Raw genomic sequence first — 21,959 nt, 5'->3', positions numbered from 1 at the left:
CGTCCTTCTGCTCAGTCCCGGCAGTGGCAGAGGCCTAAATACTTCAGGCAGAGGTCGCAGCAGACTAGGGGTGAGTGGCAGCAGGAGTCACAGTGAGAGGCCTGAACTCCCGTTATAAGCTAGCGGTCGTGTCTCGACCAGCAACCCATCTGCCATCGTTGATTGGTTAACCACCAACCACCAATCGCTCATCCACTTCATCACAAGTGACATCTGACACCCCCAGTCAACAGTCGGTGGGTTCCTCTGACACAACCCTCAGTTAGCATGGCCCGGGAGCAGTCCCTGTCCTCCCATTGCCTCTGTCCTATGCTGTTCCCTCCCCTAAAGAAGTATCTTATGCTATGGGTTCAGCTCCACTATTCACTAAGGACGATCTAATAGAGGACAGTCAGAAGCTACTGCCCAGCCAGGAAGGGGAGGAGACATGCGTCGCTTCCTCCGCTAGGCGGCCAAGTAGTGATGAGGAGAGTGACGTGGGAGGTGGTGTTGCCAGGGTTCAGGTTCCTGAAGCAGACACTGTTGGGGAACCTGAGGAGGACATCAGTGACATGCACACACTTGTTGATGATGATGAAGCCGATCGCAATTGGTAGCCGGGTGCAGAAGGGGCTTCATCATCATCACTAGAAGAGAGTTGCAGGATGCCCTTGAGGCAGAAGCTGAGCCAGCAAGGCAGTAGCATGGTTGGCAGTCAGCTTGATGGCAGAAGTGGAAATTCTGGAGCCAAACGTGCCTGGGGGAGACCACTTGCTTTGCGGCAGCCTACCTTTTCGGGAGGTAGTGGAACAGGTGTTCCTGGAGACGGTGCCAGTAGCAGTAAAGTAGTGCGGACTGTAGGTTGGAAAATCAGCTACTCGGCGGTGTGGCAGTTTTTCATCAAGCATCCGGAGGAGGTTCACGTAGCCACATGCAAGATATGTCAGCAGAAGGTGAAGCGTGGCCAGGGTCCCAATGTTGGCACCATGGCCCTGCGTCAACACATGCTTCGCGACCACAAAGCGGCCTGGGAGAACCATTGCTCCGATGTAGTGGTCGAGTCTGCTGCATCTCCCAGTGGCCAGCCGCTCCCTCCTTCAGCCAGCCAAGGCTCCACCACCTCAGCCGAAGGGAGCTGTGAGTCAAACCCTCCTTCTGTCGCTCCAGATGCTCCTGCTTCTCCCACTTTTAGTCAGCCATTTCGCCAACAATCCATCGGCGAAGCCTTGTCCAAGAGACAATAGTATGCACCCACTCATCCAACGGCGCAGAAGTTGAATGTACTACTGTCTAAGTTGCTGGTGCTGCAGTCCCTCCCTTTTCAAGTGGTGGACTCTGCACCTTTCAGAGAATTGATGGCTTGTGCCGAGCCGAGGTGGAGAGTCCCAAGCCGTCATTTGTTTGCGAAGAATGCAGTACCAGCCCTGCATAATTTTGTACAAGAGAAGGTAGGCCAGTCCTTGAGCCTGTCAGTGTGTTCAAAAGTGCATGGCAGCGCCGACGTGTGGAGCTCTAACTGTGGGCAGGGACAATACATGTCTTTTACGGCCCACTGGATAAATGTGTTTCCTGCACAGCCACATCAGCAACTTGGACAGGTCACACCGCTTACTCCTCCAAGCTCTCAGGCAGTTGGTCGTGTGACAGTGTGCGACTCTACCTCCTCATCCTGCACTGTGTCCTTGGCCTCCACTGCACGTACACATCTCAGTGGCCCTTCATCGTATGATGTGTGTAGGGCGCGGCCGTGTCACACAGTTCTTAACATGGTTTGCCTTGGTGATCGAAGTCACACAGGGGAGAAACTGCTAAAATTAATTCGTCAAGAAATCCGAGTATGGCTTACTCCACAAAATCTGGAAATGGGAAGCGTGGTGACCAACAATGTGAAGAACATCGGGTCCGTGCTGCGACAAGGAAGTGGCAGCTTATTCGTGACTCCTGACGTTTGCTGAGGCCCTTTGAGGAAGTCACATTATTTGTAAATCGCCTGGATTACGGGATAAACGACGTAATTCCACTCCTAGATTGCCTACAACAAATTATTTTAAACGATGGCTGGTCACGGCAAAGGAGACGTTACGTCTACATCTCACGGCTACATGAGCCCTGTGGGGGGCTGAACTGGAGGAGGAGGATGAGGGGCAGAGTGGAGCACAGATTAGGTTGGATGAGATGGGTGGTGTTTCTAGTCATCGGACAGGAGAGGAGGAGGAGCAAGAGTAGCCAAAGGAGCTAGAGGCTTATGAGGAAGACGAGTCAGAGGACCCAGAAACACCATGGAAGTATGCAGTGGAGATGGAGGCAGGGAGTCTCTCCGAGTCACTGGCAGAAAATATGCATGCTCAGTTGCTTGTGTAGTGACCCCCGAATTGTCAAAATTTGTCAGCGGGATGACTTCTGGCTCTCCACCTTTTTGGACCCTCGCTACCCTCACAGAATGGGGGCCTTTTTTACACCCACTGAGAGGGAGTACAAACTGAACTACTACAGAGAGATCCTACGTAGTCAGTTGTCCGATGCCTATCGGCGACATGGTCCATCCACTCGCAGGTCTGACTCGGAGGCCCTCTGCGCTCCCCTTCCTCTGGAAATGGCTACTGGGGAGGGGAGGGGTGGCAGGAGCAGTAGCAGCTCCATTATCAACAGCCTAAGTCTACAGTCGGTGATGAGTAGCTTTCTTCACCCGCATAGTGAAGCAACTCATCAGCAGCAGGTAGACATGGAGCAGGACCTGAACCAGCAGGTGGTGCCATACATTGACATGGCCATGCCAACAAACCTTGGAGATCCGCTGGACTTCTGGGCAGCAAAACTTGATTAATGGCTGCAACTAGCAGAGCAGCTGTCCTGCCCGGCCAGTAATGTGCCATTAGAGCGGGTGTTTAGTGCGGCCGGGGCCATAGTCACCCCAAGGCGAACTCGTCTGTCCACGAAAAATTGGGAGAGACTGACCTTTGTGAAGATGAATCAGGCATGGATCAGCCAGGATTTCCACCCACCAATGCCAGATGCCTCAAAGTAGATTGACCATGCTGCTACACTAACACTTCACAATTATGGTTTTGAAACCCTCTTGGGTTATCAATTAGGGTTATGAAACCCTCTTAGGTACTGAGAATGCCTGCTCCTGACTCATTCTGTTTCTTTCAGGAACTACTTGCCTCACTGATGCTTCTGGCCTTGTGCCTTTAATTTTTGGAAGTTTAGCAGTAGCTAAATACATGCTTAATGCAAATTTCAACATTGATCTTTAAATGTAAGGGGTTATGAAACCCTCTTGGGTACTGCTAATGCCTGTTCCTGACTGATCCTGTATCTTTCAGGAACTATTTGCCTTACTGATGCTTCGGGCCTTGGGCCTTTAATTTTTGGATGTTTAGCAGTAGCTAAATACATGCTTAACAAAAATGTCAACATTGATCTTTAAATGTAAGGGGTTATGAAACCCTCATGTGTACTACTGAAGCCTGCTCCTTACTGCTCCTGTGTGCTTCAGGAATTACATGGCTTACTGATGCTTCTGGGCTTGGGCCTTAAATTTTTGGATGGTAGCACTACCTAATATGCATCTTCAATAGAGAGTTCAACATTCACCTTTTAATTTTAGGGGTTGTGGACCCCTCTTGTGTACTCATGCTGCTTCCTGCTCCACTCTGTCAGCCTGTTGGTCCTGTGACAGTGTGTTACTCCGCCTCCACATCCTCCACTGTGTCCTAAGCCTCCATTTCCCGGACAAGTCTCAGTGGCCCTTCAGCATACCATGTGTGCAGGGCACGGCGGTGTCACGCTGTTCTTCACATGGTTTGCCTTGGCGAAGTGTCCTGGAAACAATGGCCGTCAGGGCAATGGAGACGTTGCGCCTACATCTCGCGGCCACATGAGCCCTGTGGGGGCTTGTTAGATTAGGTTCTTTGAACCCACACGCTGGGGTCCGGGACACTCAAACTTTGATTTAAATTTCAAATAAAGAAATTATACATTTCAATGGTCTCCTCATGCTTTAGCCAACTCCAGGCTGTGTCATTCAGGCAATATATGGTTTACTGATGACGCTGCTGGGCCTAGGTCTGGGAATTACAATTTTATGATATGTAGCACCAGCTATCCAAAATCTTAATTTAAAATTTCAAAAATTCTTGTGTTTTTTCTTAGGGATTGTGAAGCCCTGGTATGTACTCATGCTTCAGCCAACTCCAGGCTGTGTCATTCAGGCAAATATATGGTTTACTGATGCCATAGCTGTGCCTGGGTCTGGGAATAAAAATTTTGTAATGGTAGGTAGCACCAGCTATCCAAAATCTTCGGTTTACATTTTTGAATTCATCTTTTAATCTTAGGGACTGTGAAGTCCTAGTGCCTACTCATGCTGCTGGCAACTCCTGGCTGTGCCATTCAGCCACTATATGGTCTCCTCATGATGCCAACACCTCCACACTGTGTCATTCAGCCACTATATGGAGTCCTCATGCTGCCAACACCTCCACGCTGTGTCATTCAGCCACTATATGGTCTCCTCATGCTGCCAACACTTCCACGCTGTGTCATTCAGCCACTATATGGTGTCCTAATGTTGCCAACACCTCCACGCTGTGTCATTCAGCCACTATATGGTCTCCTCATGCTGCCAACACCTTCACGCTCTGTCATTCAGCCACTTTATGGTCTCCTCATGCTCCCAACAACTCCATGCTGTGTCATTCAGACACTATATGGTCTCCTCATGGTGCCAACACCTCCACACTGTGTCATTCAACCACTATATGGTGTCCTCATGCTTCAGCCTCATCCAAACTATGTCATTCAGCCACTATATGGTCTCCTCATGCTGCCAACACCTCCACGCTGTGTCATTCACCCACTATGTGGTCTCCTCATGCTGCCAACACCTCCATGCTGTGTCATTCAGCTATTATATGGTCTCCTCCTGCTGCCAATACCTCCACGCTGTGTCATTCAGCTACTATATGGTCTCCTCATGTTGCCAAAACCTCCACGCTGTGTCATTCAGCCACTATATAGTCTCCTCACACTGATGCCACCTCCAGGCTCTGTCATTGTGCCGCTCTGCGGCAGTGATTCTAAAAGCGATGCCGGAAATCTGCATGTTATTCTGAATAATAGTATTATTTCACTACCACAGCACACTCCATATGCGTGTTAGAACACAGCAAAGTGTTCTGCAGGGTGGGCCATTTATATGGATACACCTTAATAAAATGGAAATGGTTGGTGATATTAACTTCCTGTTTGTGGCACATTAGTATATGTGAGGGAGGAAACTTTTCAAGATGGGTGGTTACCATGGCGGCCATTTTGAAGTTGGCCATTTTGAATCAAATTTTTGTTTCTTCAATAAGAAGGGGGTCATGTGACACATCGAACTTATTGGGAATTTAACAAGAAAAACAATGATGTGCTTGGTTTTAACATAACTTTATTCTTTCATGAGTTATTTACAAGTTTCTGACCACTTATAAAATGTGTTCAATGTGCTGCCCATTGTGTTGGATTGTCAATGCAACCCTCTTCTCCCACTCTTCACACACTGATAGCAACACCGCAGGAGTAATGCTAGCACAGGCTTCCAGTATCCGTAGTTTCAGGTGCTGCACATCTCGTATCTTCACAGCATAGACAATTGCCTTCAGATTACCACAAAGATAAAAGTCTAAGGGGGTCAGATCAGGAGACCTTGGGGGCCCACGAATGGCCAACGATGACCAATCCACTTTCAAGGAAACTGTTCATCTAGGAATGCTCGTACCTGACACCCATAATGTGGTGGTGCACCAACTTGCTGGAAAAAATCAGGGAACGTGCCAGCTTCAGTGCATAAAGAAACACATCTTCATGTAGGCCACTGGTTATGCAAAATTGCTACATGATGATGTGTTTCCCTCTTTATGCACTGACGCTGGCACGTTCCCTGAGTTTTTCCAGCAAGATGGTTCACCACCACATTATGGGTGTCAGGTCCGAGCATAAAGTTCAGCAGCAATTTTCCAATTTTTCACAAAATTTTCAAAATCAGAATTGTTCATGGACATGTTCAGGTTTGAAGTGGATTTGAAGGGCCTTCCTATTAGAAATACTGTACCCCACAAATGACCACATTATAAAAACTGCACCCCTCAACGTATTCAAAATGACATTCAATAAGTGTGTTAACCCTTTAGGTGTTTCACAGGAATAACAGCAATTTATTGGAGAAAATTCAAAATCTTCATTTTTTACACTCGCATGTTCATGTAGACCCAGTTTTTGAATTTTTACAAGAGGGAAAAGGAGAAAAAGCCTGTCAAAATGTGTAACCCAATTTCTCTCGAGTAAGGAAATACCTCATATGTGTATGTCAAATGTTCGGCGGGCGCAGTAGAGGGCTCAGAAGGGAAGGAGCGACAATGGGATTTTGGAGAGTGAATTTTTCTGAAATGATTTTTGGGTGGCATGTCACATTTAGGAAGCCGCTATGGTGCCAGAACAGCAGAAAACCCCCCACATGGCATAGCATTTTGGAAACTACACCCCTCAAGGCACGTAAAAAAGGGTCCAGTGAGCCTTAACACCCCACAGGTGATTGACGACTTTTCAAATTTTTTCACTAAAGTGCAGTATTTTTTCCCCAAATTTACCATTTTAAAGGATAATGGGAGAAAATGCCCCCCCAAATTTACAACCCCATCTCTTCTGAATATGGAAATACCCCATTGTAGGACGTAAAGTGCTCTGCGGGCAAACTGCAATGCTCAGAAGTGAAGGAGTCACATTTGGCTTTTGGAAAGTAAATTTTGCTGAAATAGTTTTTGTGGGGCATGTCACATTTAGGAAGCCCCTATGGTGTCAGAACAGCAAAAAAAATCACATGGCATACTATTTTGGAAGCTGCACCCCTCAAGGAACGTAACAAGGGGTATAGTGAGCTTTAACACCTCACAAGTATTTCACGACTTTTTGTTAAAGTTGTAAGTGTAAATTATAAAAAAAATGTTATCACTAAAAATGTATTATGTGTCAGTGTAGTGTTTTTAGGGTACATTCACACTGGCAGGAGTTTACAGTGAGTTTACCACTAGGAGTTTGCTGCAGCTCATACTTGAAGCAGGAAACTTACTGTAATCCTACCAGTGTGAATGTACCCTCTACATTCACATGGGGGGGGGGGGGGGGGGAAACCTCCAGCTGTTTCAAAACTACAACTCCCAGCATGTACTGACAGACCCTGTATGCTGGGAGTTGTACTTTTGCAACAGCTGGAGGCACACTGGTTGGAAAACCTTCAGTTAGGTTCTGTTACCTAACTTAGTATTTTCCAACAAGTGTGCCTTCAGCTGTTGCAAAACTACAACTCCCAGCATGAACTGATCGCCGAAGTGCATGATGGGAGATGTAGTTATGCAACAGCTGGAAGTACGCAACTACAACTCCCAGCATGCCGAGACAGCTGTTTGCTGTTTGGACATGCTGGGATTTGCAGTTTTGCATCATTTGGAGGTCTACAGTTTGAGACCACTGCACAGTGATCTCCAAACTGTGGTCCTCCAGGTGTTGCAAAACTACAAAACCCACACAGCAATCAGCTATCTGGGCATGCTAGGAGGTGTAGTTTTGCAAGATCTAGAGGGCCACAGTTGGATACCTGCACAGTGATCTCCAAACTGTATCCCTCCAACTGTTGCAAAACTGCAAATCCCAGCATGCCCCCACAACAAATAGCTGTCTGGGCATGCTGGGAGTTGTAGTTTTCCAACATCTGAAGGGCTACAGTTGAGACCACTGTATCGTCGCCCGCAGCATCGCCCGCATGGTAAGTGGACTTCGTCTCCAGTCCCCTTCGGTTTTGCTGTTCTGCCCTGCCTATTGTGCTGTTCTGCCCTGCCCCCTCACTCTTAGGTGTCTTGGACAACCGCGATCCCCCTTATTTTCCAGGTCACCGGGTCACCATAGACCCGTATGACGCGGAATAGCCACAAATCACAAGTGTGAATTCATGGGGGGGTCTGAGCATTTGCGCGGGGTGCCTGCTGAACGATATCAGCAGGCCCCCGCGGTCCGATCCCCGCCTGGCGCGCGGCGGGGACTGAAATTCCCACGGGTGTACAGGTACGCCCTTGGTCCTTAAGTACCAGGGAGCAAAGGCATACCTGTACGCCCTTGGTCCTTAACAGGTTAATATGGATTTGCTGCAAATAAATTCGGATCAAAACAAACTTTCGGAAAATTCGGCAAATCGGCCAAACCAAATTTTTTAAAAGTTCGCTCATCTCTAGTCATATTATTTCTTCAGATCGCTTGATTTCTGTTGCTCCAGCCGAAATTCAGCAAGTGCCTCCTCGAAAATCCTTTGTGTCCTCCAGATTGAGACGCAAGGTACTGAAGTGGGGTCATTCTCTGTTTGGAGGTCATCCTGGCGAACTTAAGACTTTACTCCTTATTTCTCGGCATTACTGGTGGCCACATCTTGAACGTGATGTTTCTGATTTTGTCGGTTCCTGTGAAACTTGTGCCCGTGACAAAACTTCTCGGCAGAATCCAGATAGACTCTTGCAGCCTTTGGCCATTCCGGAGACTTCCTGGTCCCACATAGCTATGGATTTTATCACTGATCTGCCTCCTTCCCAGAATAACACGGTCATTTGGGTTGTGGTCGATCGGTTTTCCAAAATAGCACATTTCATCCCTCTTCCTGGCCTCCCATCTGCTCCACAGCTGGCTAAGTACTTCTTGCTCCATATATTTTGTCTACATGATCTTCCTCAGCATATCATTTCGGATCGCGGAGTTCAGCTCATTTCAAAATTCTGGCGAGCTCTTTGTACCTGTCTGGACATCAATTTGGACTTCTCCTCTGCCTACCACCCTTAGTCCAATGGTCAGGTGGAGAGGGTTGATCGAATTTTAGAAACTTATCGTCGTCATTTTGTTTCAGCTCGCCAGGACGATTGGGTCGACCTTCTCCCTTTAGTGGAGTTCTCATATAATCATGAGGATTCCGAGTCTACAAGGTCTTCTCCCTTTTTTGTTTTTTTTATGGGCTCCATCTCCATTCCCCTCTTCCTCTTCCAGTCTCTTCCAGTGTGCCAGCTGTTGATGAGATTGTTCGGGACTTCTCTACCATTTGGTAAAAAACTCGACAATCTCTTTCTTAAGCCTCTACACGCATGAAGTTACAAGCTGATAGGAGTTGAAGATCTCCTCCGTCCTTCTCTCCTGGTGACAAGGTTTGGCTTTCCTCTAAATATATTCCGTTCAAGATACCATGCTACAAGCTACAAGCTCGGTTCTCGCTATCTTGGTCTCTTCCAAGTGTTACAAAAAATGTATCCTGTCTCTTACAAACTCTGTTTACCTGCTACTTTACGTATTCCTAATTCTTTCCATGTTGTCTCCTCAAGCCTCTTGTCATAAACCGGTTTTCACAAAAGCATCTTGTCCCCACGCCAGTCTCCGGCTCTTCTGATGTCTTTAAGGTCAAAGAGGTTCTTGCCACCCAGACCGGGAGAGGTAAACAATTTTTCTTGGTTGACTTATGGTCCAGAATAGAGATATTGGGAGCCAGAGGAGAACATCCTGGATCGTGACCTTCTCAGGAAATTTCTAAACCGAAAAAGGAGGGGGAGACCAAAGGGGGTACTGTTATGGTCTGTGCTCCCGGCGGCTGTGCTAGCCATGAGCGCATTTCCCTGTTATTTATTGCTGCTGGCGGGGCTGGGGTTCGTATCACGGGACGCGTCCGCATGCGAATCCCAGTCTGTCACTCACTCCGGTCCTCTGCCCCCTCCTCTTTTGCCTCTCACCTCCGGTGCACGTGTCCCCATCTCCTAGGGCGTGCATGTGCCGGAGCTTTAAGATTTAAAGGGCCAGTACACCCTTAATTATGTGTTCACCTGTGTCTCCTCTATAAGTTCCTTCTCCTCCCCTACTTCTCTGACGGATCTTTGTTGCCTTGTGCCATTGAGAAAGTGTTACTTTGTTTTGCCTTGCCTTGTTACTGACCACCTGCTAAGTTCCTGACATTGCTCCTGTGCCGCCTGCCCAGACCTTCTGCTGTCCTGACTACGTGTTGCTGTTCTCCTTCTGTACCTCAAATCTCCTCAGCCGCCTGTGTGGTCGGGTTGTGCCAAGGGTAGTGACCTGGGTGCCGCCTACCACAGCAAGTCCATCCCGCTTTGCTGCAGGCTCTGGTGAAAACCACATTATACTCCACTCCCTGGTACGGCCCGCGTCATCTGCCACACAGGTTCAGTGGATCCACATACACCGGTGTTCCTGTCTACTGATCAATGAGTGTTACATACCGTATTTATCGGCGTATAACGCACACTTTTAAAACTTAAATTTAAGGCAATAAGTCTTCTGGTCACTGATTTAAAGCGGCCGCAGCAGCGTCTGCTTGTTAAGCATTAACAGCATGGCCGCGGCCACTTTAAATCAGTGACCAGCGGCGTCTCCTCCCCGCACTGTCACTTGTTTTCTCTCGCACTATCCACAGGTACTGGTGTGGTGGATAGTGCGGGAGACGCTGATTAAAATGAGCCCTACCTTGTCTGGATCTGGCCTACCTTTTAATCAGCATCTCCCGCACTATCCACCAGTACCTGTGGATCGTGCAGGAGACAAGTGAGTTTTACTTTAATTTTCCCTCCCTCCCCCTCCCTCATCATTCCCCCTTTCCTGGCTTTTTTAGTTTTGTTTATTTTCCTTACCTTTCTGCAATTCGGCAGGTCAGGCACAGGGTCATGCGGGGTCAGTGAAGCAGACGAGTTACGTCATCTGCCGGCTTCACTGTGCGGTATCACTTCATTTCCTGTAGTCGTCGCCGAAAAGTGACATCCGTGATGCCGTACAGAGGAGCCGGGAGAGGACGTGACTCATCTGCTTCACTGACCCCGCAAGACAGCCGAAGAGCAGACAAGTAAGGAAAGGGGAAGAGTGGTGTCAGGCCCAAGGCCTGATTATTAAAATCCTATATGTGTATTATAATTGTAACTGTGTGTAATGTATTATCCAAGACATGGGTGAGGGGTCATTCAGACGGTGTATCCTTTTTGTGTATTGCATTTTATTGGGGGGTCTGGCTGTTTGTATCTCCTTTGAAGTCAGAGGCCCTTTGAAGCATCAGGATGTAAGGGCACTCTGGTCCCATCATATAATCAACCAGATAAGAGGGCCAGGAACAGAGATGCCCCCCTGGTGGGATGAGAGGGGAGGGAAGAATGGAGTTTCCCTCCAAAAAGGCAGATATATAATACCTAACAATGCTAGACTCAGGGTGTTGAAGTCTGTGCCAAAAGCTGACAAGAGCTGGACTCTCACTCACAAGGACGGCTATATCATAATGCTGTAAGAACTTCATCTTTTGATTTCTGAACTTGCCTTGCTAAACTCTTTTATATATTTTTGTACCTGTATGTCATTTGTTTCTGTATTTTTATATACATAGCACTTTGATACCTTTTATCAGATTAAATGTTTAATTAATCAGCTCTGGTCTTTGATCTCTAAATATAGGAGCTCACCTTTCTGAAGGCAGCTCTGGTGGAAACACGTTTATCTCAGGGTTAATTTGGTGACTTGCTGGGACTAGTAGTGGATACCCAGAGGTCTGGTGGCCTTAACACTTGCACCATCACACTCTCTCTAATGTCTTGGCTGGATCAATAGGGTGGGATCGTGACAAGTGGCCTTCAACCTGCGGACCTCCAGATGTTGCAAAACTACAACTCCCAGCATGCCCAGACAGCAGTTGGCAGTCCGGGCATGCTGGGAGTTGTAGTTTTGCAACATCTGGAGGTCCGCAGGTTGAAGACCACTGGATGCCATAGGAGGAACATGATGGGGGGATGATGAGACGGGGAAATAATGAGGGGGGGAATGATGGGGGGATGATGAGATGGGGAAATGATGGGGAAATGATGAGGGTTGGAATGATGAGGGACATGATGAGACAGGGTGGGGGGGATGATGATGAGGGACATGATGAGACAGGGTAGGGGGATGATGAGGGGGAATGATGGGGGACATGATGAGACAGGGTGGGGGGGATGATGGGGGACATGAGACAGGATGGGGGGATGATGAGGGGGAATGATGGGGGACATGATGAGACAGGGTGGGGGGGATGATGAGGGGGAATGATGGGGGACATGATGAGACAGGGTGGGGGGATGATGAGGGGGGAATGATGAGACATGGGGGGATGATGAGACATGGGGGGTGGCGATGAGAGGGGTAAATGTGGCACAGGGGCTGATAAAAGGGAAGGAATGATGTGGCACTGGAGGGGACGGGACCAAACTGAGGTGCAGAAGAAAACAAAGTTGGGGGGATAATGTGGCATTTAGTCCAAGTCATTTATTTTACATTTTATTTTTTTTTACTTAAATTTCCCTGTTAAAATGGGGGTGCGTGTTATATGCCTATAAATACAGTATATCTCTCAAAGGCTGAAAACACACATGCAGTTTTTTTTCTGCAGTTTACGGTGCAGTTTTTTGTTAACCAAAGTCAGTTGATCCAGTAGGAAAAGAACGCATCAGACCTTTTTTTTATATGCCTGTTTCCTTTTGGATCCATTCCATTGTTAAAAAATTCTTGATGCAGTTTGATAAGCTGTTTTTGGTACAGTTGCAGAGTTAGATGTGAATGCATATTTTCCACTTCTTTTGTACCCATTCCAAAAATGGCATAAAAAACTGGATATGTGATCCCAGCCCCAGTCACATAGTTTTCTTAAAGAACTCCAATATATGTTATTATCCCATATCCACTGTAGCATCTGTATCATCTTTTACTGACCGTGTTTAAGGTCCTGTCTCTTTTATCTTTATTCCCACAAATAAGCAACATTTCCTGGATAGTTTGTTTTATAATGGCTTTGAATGATCTGTCACTGTGAATCTGTAACTCATACCTATAGTCTCTTGTGATTGGCAGTGTCACTGTGGGGAAGTTGGTTAGGTGATGTGTGCCTGCCCAGGGTCATGTGATCCTATCTTCTCCTATTGTTTAAGATGGCAGCTGGCTCCTTGGCCGAGTTGAAATTTTGTGTGATTGATTTATCTTTTATGAATGATAAAATGTTGGGCATTTCTGAAATGTTGTAAAAGTTGGGACCAAAGTGGTTTGTACTCAAACTGTTTGCTAACTTTCAGTCACCATAACATTTTTCAACTATTTAGCTTTTTTTGTGGGATTGAACCATCCAGTATAGTCTTTACCTCCCTTGTTAATTAATAGCCATGGTTGTCACATGATCACATATTTTTTTTTTTAAAGCGGTATTCCGGGATCTAAGTTTTTAGAGAGATGTGACGTAGATGTGACGTAACATCACAACCCCTCCGTGATGTCATGCCATGCCCCCTCCATTCATGTCTATGGGAGGGGGCATGATTGTCGATATGCCCCCTCCCATAGACATGAATTGAGGGGGCGTGGTGTGACATCAAAAAGGGGGAGTGACGTTACGTAACGTCTCCAGTTTAAGAAAGCCGGACGTTTCCGACACTAGAGACGCAGCCCCGAATACAATGCGGGTGCTGCAGGGAGATCAGGGGGTGTCCCAACGGAGGGCTAGGATTCGTATGCGGGTGCATCCCGCGATGCAAATCCCAGCCCTGCCTGCAGATGGGGACACAGGGACACTGCGCTTGCGGCCGGAGTGCAGAATGTAACAGTAACCACCCTTTAGTCTCCCCCTCCTCTTGTGGTTCAGAAATTTTTTGAGAAGGTCCTGGTCCAAGATAGTGTCCTGTGGTTCCCAAGACCTCTCTTCCGGACCGCATCGTTCCCAATCCACAAGAAAGAAGCGTTTTCCTCTGACCAGCTTGAGTCTAAGATTTCCATAACAGCAAAAACAACAGAGGTACCAGAGATGGAGGAAGGCGAGATGTCCTTTTGAGAAAAATGATTGTGGATGATAGGCTTCAAGAGGAAGACATGGAAGGAATTCGGTATTCGAAGAGAGGAGGGCAGATGGAGGGAATAAGCCACAGGATTAAGTCATTTTTTGACTTTATAGGGAACCAAAAAGCGTGGACCAAGTTTATAAGAGGGTACCTTAAAGCAGATATATTTGGAGGATAACCACACTTTGTCCCCAGGAGAGAACTCAGGAGGATGGTGTCTTTTCCTGTCCGCTTGCGACTTCATACGGGTCGTGGCATGAAGAAGGGAGTGACAAGTCTTCTGCCAGATGGAGGCGAAATTCCGCACCTGTTCGTCAGCCATAGGTCCTCTGGAAGAAGAAGAAGACAAGGGTAGAGGAGGATGAGGATGAAGTCCATAGGCCACAAAGAAGGGTGAAGTCCCAGTGGATTCTGAATCCCTTTGGTTGTAAGAAAATTCAGTCCAGGATAGTAAATCGTCCAAGTCATCTTGGCGAGCAGAGACAAAATGGGGAAGATAGTCCCCAGGACCTGATTCACCCTTTCTACCTGACCATTGGATTGAGGGTGGTAAGCCGAGGAGACGTGCAATTTAACTTTGTGACAAGAGCAGAGGGCCCTCCAGAACTTGGAGACGAACTGGACTCCCCGGTCGGAGACAATATGAGTAGGCAATCCATGTAGGCCAAGATGTGACCAATGAGTAGCTTGGCAAGCTGCGGTGCAGATGATAATTCTAGCAAGGGCACAAAATTAGCCACTTTAGAAAATCGGACCACAACAACCCAGATCACCATATTGTTGCCAGAAGAAGGAAGGTCAGTAATAAAGTCCATTGCTGTGTTGGTCCAGGGCAGCTCAGGAACTGGCAAAGGATGTAGTAGACCAGCAGGCTTGGCACGAGGGGTCTTGTCCCGGGCACAGACTGAACAGGAATGAACAAAGTCAATGACATCTTGTTTCAGAGTTGGCCACCAATACTGTCGGGAGATGAGTTGCAAGGACTTATGAATACTCACCAACATGACCAGCCAACAGAGAGGAATGACCCCATTTTAAGACTTAGAGTCTTAGGCGGGGAGTAATGCAGGTTTTCCCAGGAGGCAGGTGCTGAAGACTTGCTGGTGCTGTGGAAAGACTGCTGGAGCATTACAGAGTCCAAATGGTATAATCAGATACTTAAAATATCCATCACAAGTATTAAACACAGTCTTCCACTCGTCCCCTTCTCGTATACAAATCAAATTATAGGCCCCACGAAGGTCTAGTTTAGAGAACATCCTGGCACCCCACAGACGATCAAATACTTCAGAGATTAAAATGAGTAGCAGTTCTTTATTGTAATTTTATTCAAGCCTTGGTAGTAGATGCAAAGATCCGTCTTTCTTTTCAGCAAAAAAGAACCTGGCTCCAGCAGGGGAAGAGGACTTCCTGATAAATCCCTTCAGAAGATTCTCCTGGATGTAATTAGACATACTGTAGCCTCAGTTTCAGGGATCGACAAAGGGTAGATTCTGCCCTAGGGAGGTGTGGAGCCGGGCAGTAAATCAATAGGACAGTTATAGGGACGATGTGGTGGTCGGTCTTCAGCTTGTTTTTCAATGAATAGATCAGCAAAGTCCTGAAGGAACGAAGGCAAACCGAGCAGAGGACAAGAAGATGATTCCAACTTAGCCAAACATATTTGAATACAGTGGTTGATGCAATGCTGTTCCCAATGGAGAACTTCTCCAGTTTTCCAATCCAACTGTGGGGAATGGAGTTGCAACCACGGCAGGCCAAGCAGGAGACGAGAAGTACAATGAGGGAGTACATAAAAAGTCTTTATGCAAGGCTCCGACCTGCATAAACAACCGTTCAGTGTGGTATAGCACAGCACAGTCCAGTCTTTCTCCATTGACTGTAGAGATGTACAAGGGCTTTAACAGATGAGATACAGGAAGATGATACCTATGTATTAGGGAGGCATCAATAAAATTTCCTGCGGAACCAGAGTCCAAGAAGGCAAGAACAGAGACAATTTCTTTGGAGGGTTGAAAAAGCTGGACCACAAATTTAAGTGTGGAGAGGTGGTATTCACACCTAGGTAGGCCTCTCCCACAAACCCTAGGTGAGAGCATTTCCCTGTGGCTGTGGACATAGAGGACAATCTTTTAGGAAATGATCTGCACTGGCGCAGTAAAGGCATAGATTCTCAGTTCGTTGGCGAGTTCTTTCCTGCAGGGTAAGGCGAGATCGATCCACCTGCATAGCCTCCACTGCGGGAGGCAACATAGAAGATTGCGGTGGTTGCTGGAAGACAGGTGCCAGACGAGGAAAGTGCCAAGGTCATGCAGATTCCCTTTCTTGGTGAAGTTCCTCACGTCGCTCAGAGAAAGGAATATCAATCCGGGATGCCAAGTGTATAAGTTCATTCTAGTTAGATGGCAATTCCCAGGCAGCATCGGCATCCTTGATATGACCAGATAGTCCTCTCTTGAATTTGGCGCAAAGAGCTTCATTGTTCCATGATAACTCTGATGCCAGGGTACAGAACTGAATGGCATACTCTCCCACAGAGGAATTGCCCTGCGAAAGACTCAGCAATGCCATCTCAGCAGAGGAGGCTCGGGCTGGTTCCTTAAAGACACCCCGTAATTCCATCAGGAAAAGCCTGGTGATTGGTTGTGAGAGCATTACTGCAATCCCAAAGCGGAGTTGCCCAGGCCAAAGCCCTTCCAGTTAAGAGACTGGTAACGGAGGCCGCCTTTGCTCGTTCCGTAGGGAACTGTTCCGCCTTGAGTTCAATGTGCATGGAGAACTGCGTGACAAAACCACGACAGGACTTGGGATCCCCCTCATATTTCTCAGGAAGAGACAAGCAGAATTTCATTCCGGAGGAGACCGCAGCAGTGGGAAACAGCACTGGAACAGGAGGAGGCTGTAATTCTGGGGGTTGCTGCTGAGCAGTTAGCAAGTGCTGCATCATGACGTATAACTGGCTCAACTGCTGTGACTGGAGCATCACGATAGAAGCGAGATCCCAATTATCTAGCAGAGGAACCCCAGTGGGATCCATGGCCGGATCTTGCTGTTACGGAGCTGGATGTGAATCCTCTAAAATATATGGCTGATGACATGAACCGTATCGGGGAGCGCAGTTTAAGGTCTTCACCAGAGCCTGCCGCACAGCAGGATGGGCTTGCTGCGGCAGGTGATACTGTACCCAGATCGCTACCCCCAACACGGCTCGACCACACAGGTAGCTGGGCAAGGCGAGGTACCGAAGCATAAGACCATAGCGTAGTTAAACGTAGCAGAAGGTCAAGGCAGGCGGCAAAGCTGTGAAGTCAAATAACGTAGCAGGAAGGTCTAGATACACGGGTAAGGCAAACAGGCAATATGGAACTTTTAATCTCAGGCTAGGGGCACTGAAGATGGTATAGCACAGCACAGTCCAGTCTTTCTCCATTGACTGTAGAGATGTACAAGGGCTTTAACAGACGAGATACAGGAAGATGATACCTATGTATTAGGGAGGCATCAATAAAATTTCCTGCGGAACCAGAGTCCAAGAAGGCAAGAACAGAGACAATTTCTTTGGAGGGTAGAAAAAGCTGGACCATCAAATTTAAGTGTGGAGAGGTGGTATTCACACCTAGGTAGGCCTCTCCCACAAACCCTTGGTGCGAGCATTTCCCTGTGGCTGTGGACATAGAGGACAATCTTTTAGGAAATGATCTGCACTGGCGCAGTAAAGGCATAGATTCTCAGTTCGTCGGCGAGTTCTTTCCTGCAGGGTCAGGCGAGATCGATCCACCTGCAAAGCCTCCACTGCGGGAGGCAACATAGAAAATTGCGGTGGTTGCTGCAAGACAGGTGCCAGACGAGGAAAGTGCCAAGGTCGTGCAGATTCCCTTTCTTGGCAAAGTTCCTCACGTCGCTCAGAGAAAGGAATATCAATCCGGGATGCCAAGTGTATAAGTTCATTCAAGTTAGATGGCAATTCCCAGGCAGCATGGGCATCCTTGATATGACCAGATAGTCCTCTCTTGAATTTGGCGCAAAGAGCTTCATTGTTCCATGATAACTCTGATGCCAGGGTACAGAACTGAATGGCATACTCGCCCACAGAGGAGTTGCCCTGCGAGAGACTCGGCAATGCCATCTCAGCAGAGGAGGCTCGGGCTGATTCCTTAAAGACACCCTGTAATTCCATCAGGAAAGCCTGGTGCTTGGTTGTGAGAGCATTACTGCGATCCCAAAGCGGAGTTGCACAGGCCAAAGCCCTTCCAGTTAAGAGACTGATAACGAAGGCCACCTTTGCTTGTTCCGTAGGGAACTGTTCCGCCATGAGTTCAATGTGCAAGGAGAACTGCGTCACAAAACCACGACAGGACTTGGGATCCCCCTCATATTTCTCAGGAAGAGACAAGCGGAATTTTGTTCAGGAGGAGACTTTAGCAGTGGGGGGCAGCATTGGAACAGGAGGAGGCTGTAATTGTCGCGGTTGCTGCTGAGCAGTTAGCAAGTGCTGCATCATGGCGGATAACTGGCTCAACTGCTGTGCCTGCTGGGCCAACTGCTGTGACTGGAGAATCACGATAGAAGCGAGATCCAGATTATCTAGCAGAGGAACCCCAGTGGGATCCATGGCCGGATCTTGCTGTTACGGAGCTGGATGTGGATCCTCTAAAATGTTTGGCTGATGACATGGACCATATCGGGGAGCGCAGTTTAAGGTCTTCACCAGAGCCCGCCGCACGGCAGGATGGGCTTGCTGCGGCAGGTGATACTGTACCCAGATCGCTACCCCCGACACGGCTTGACCACACGGGTAGCTGGACAAGGCGAGGTACCGAAGCATAAGGCCGTAGCGTAGTCAAACGTAGCAGAAGATAAGGCAGGCGGCAAAGGTGTGAAGTCAAATAACGTAGCAGGAAGGTCTAGATACGTCTAGGTAAGGCAAACAGGCAATATGGAGCTCTTAAACTCAGGCTAGGGGCACTGAAGATCCGGCAGGGAAGTATGGGAGGTGCAGGAACTTTATAATGTAGTGTCAGGTGCAGCAACTAATTATGGGTGCACTGGCCCTTTAAATTTCAGAACTCCAGCGCACACGCACCCTAGGAGTCGGGGTCATGCGTGCCGGAGCCGAGACACAGAGGAGGAGGCGGCAGCAGATCGTGGTGAGTGACGGGCTGAGATTTGAATGCGGGCACGTCCCACAATGCGAATCCCAGCCCTGCCGGCAGACGGGGACACAGGGACACTGCGCTCATGGCCGGAGCTTGCGGCCAGAGCGCAGAGTGTAACAATACTGGGAACAAGGCACATTTTGTAGATTCTCTGACCCAGGTTTCCATCTACAACAAACTGGCTCTTGCTAAAACTACTAAGATCCTTAAACTTGAGTTGTTTTATTTTTTTTGCTTCCAACACTATGGCCCTGATTTACTAAGAGTGGAGTTTAGTTTTCTTTGTGGATTTTAATTCCCTTCAATTTTTTTTTCTCTAAGGTTTCCCTACATTTTACACTTTTCCCTAAATTTTGCTTTTTTAACACATGCTCTGATCTGTGAGATTTTCCTCAGCTCAAATCCACTACATTTTTTATGGAAACCTTAGTAAATATGTTGTTTTTAAAAAAAATATGTTGGGGACACACTCCCTTTTTGGCCACGCCCTTTTTTTCCGATGACCATGCCCCTTTTTTTAATTTTCTCAGTAAAATGGAGAGTTTGTCGGGTTTTTCCAATTCTGGTGCAAATTCTGGTGCAGAAAGAGGTAGTTGGGATTTAAAATTCTTTTTTTATTTGTTTTTTAACCCCTTAACCCCTTAAGGACCGGAGGTTTTTCCGTTTTTGCATTTTCGTTTTTTGCTCCTTGCCTTTAAAAAATCATAACTCTTTCAAATTTACACCTAAAAATCCATATGATGGCTTATTTTTTGCGCCACCAATTCTACTTTGTAATGACGTCAGTCATTTTGCCCAAAAATCTATGGTGAAGCGGGAAAAAAAATCATTGTGCGACAAAATTTAAAAAAAAACGCTGTTTTGTAACTTTTGGGGGCTTCCGTTTCTACGTAGTACATTTTTCGGTAAAAATGACACCTGATATGTATTCTGTAGGTCCATACGATTAAAATGATACCCTACTTATATAGGTTTGATTTTGTCGGACTTCTGGAAAAAATCATAACTACATGCAGGAAAATTAATACGTTTAAAATTGTCATCTTCTGACCCCTATAACTTTTTTATTTTTCCGTGTATGGGGCGGTATTAGGGCTCATTTTTTGCGCCGTGATCTGAGGTTTTTAACAGTACCATTTTTGCATTGATAGGACTTATTGATCGCTTTTTATTCATTTTTTCATGATATAAAAAGTGACCAAAAATGCACTATTTTGGACTTTGGAATTTTTTTGCGCGCACGCCATTGACCGTGCGGTTTAATTAACGATATATTTTTATAATTCGGACATTTCCGCACGCGGCGATACCATTTATGTTTATTTTTATTTTTATTTACACTGTGTTTTTTCTTTTATGGGAAAAGGGGGGTGATTCAAACTTTTAATAGGGAAGGGGTTAAATGATGTTTATTCACTTTTTTTTTTCACTTTTTTTTTGCAGTGTTATAGGTCCCATAGGGACCTATAACACTGCACACACTGATCTTCTATGTTGATCACTGGTTTCTCATAAGAAACCAGTGATCAACGATTCTGCCGCATGACTGCTCATGCCTGGATCTCAGGCACTGAGCAGTCATTCGGCGATCGGACAGCGAGGAGGCAGGTAGGGGCCCTCCCGCTGTCCTGTCAGCTGTTCGGGATGCCGCGATTTCACCGCGGCTATCCCGAACAGCCCACTGAGCTAGCCGGCATGCTTTCGGTTTCACTTTAGACGCGGCGTTCAACTTTGAACGCCGCGTCTAAAGGGTTAATAGCGCGCGGCACAGCGATCAATGCCGCGCGCTATTAGCCACGGGTCCCGGCCGTTGTTAGAGGCCGGGCCCGACCCGCTATGACGCGGGGCCACGCCGTGGCCCCGCGTTATAGATCGGGAGTGGACACATGACGTTCCAGTACGTCATGTGTCCTTAAGGGGTTAAGGAAGGACTCAGACCATTTTGACCTTAAAGGGATACTCCACCCCTAGACATCTTATCCCCTATCCAAAGGATAGGGGATAAGATGTCTGATCGCAAGGGGCCTGCCGCTGGGGACCCCCATAATCTTGGCTGTGGCACCCCGCTGTCATCACTGCACAGAGCAAAGTTGTTCTGTGAGTAATGATGGGCGATACAGGGGCCGGAGCATCGTGAAATCCACCATGCCCCCTCCTATAGACTTGTATTGAGGGGGAGGAACATGATGTCACGAGATGGCGGAGCCATGACATCACAATGCTCTGGCCCCTGTATCGCCCATCATTACGCACAGAACAAGTTTGCTCTGTGCAGTACTGACAGCGGGGTGCCGCAGCCGAGATCACGGGGGTCCCCAGTGGCGGGCCCCCAGCGATCAGACATCTTATCTCCTATCTTTCGGATAGGGGATAAGATGTTTAGGAGTGGAGTACCCTTTTAAGGACTCAGACTTTTTTTGCAAATCTGACAACAGTCACTTTAGGCATTAATAACTCTGGGATGCTTTTACAAATTTTCCAAATTTTCACAACAAAATTATAAATATCATTATTCACGAACCAGTGAAGTTTGAAGTGGAATTGAGGGGCCTTTCTGTGGGAAATACCCCATAAATGACCCCATTATAGAAACAGGACCACTCAAATATTCAAAATGATGTTCAGAAAGTTTGTTAACCCTTTAGGTGTTTCCCAGGAATAGCAGAAAAGTGGAGGTGAAAAATCAAAATCTCCATTTTTTACACTAACATGTTCATGTAGCCCCATTTGCTTTTCATTTCTACAATGGGTATAGGGAGAAAAAGCCCAGCAAAATATGTAGCCCAATTTTTCTCAAGTATTGAAATACCTCATATGTTGACATAAAGTGCTTTGCAGGCTAACAACATGGCTCATGAGGGAAAGAGCAACTGTGGAATTTTGGAGACCAAATTTTCCGGTCATGGTTTTCATG

This window comes from Hyla sarda, chromosome 8, assembly GCF_029499605.1.
Source record: "Hyla sarda isolate aHylSar1 chromosome 8, aHylSar1.hap1, whole genome shotgun sequence".
In the NCBI taxonomy this organism is placed as follows: Eukaryota; Metazoa; Chordata; class Amphibia; order Anura; family Hylidae; genus Hyla; species Hyla sarda.
This window is presented reverse-complemented; position numbering follows the sequence as displayed.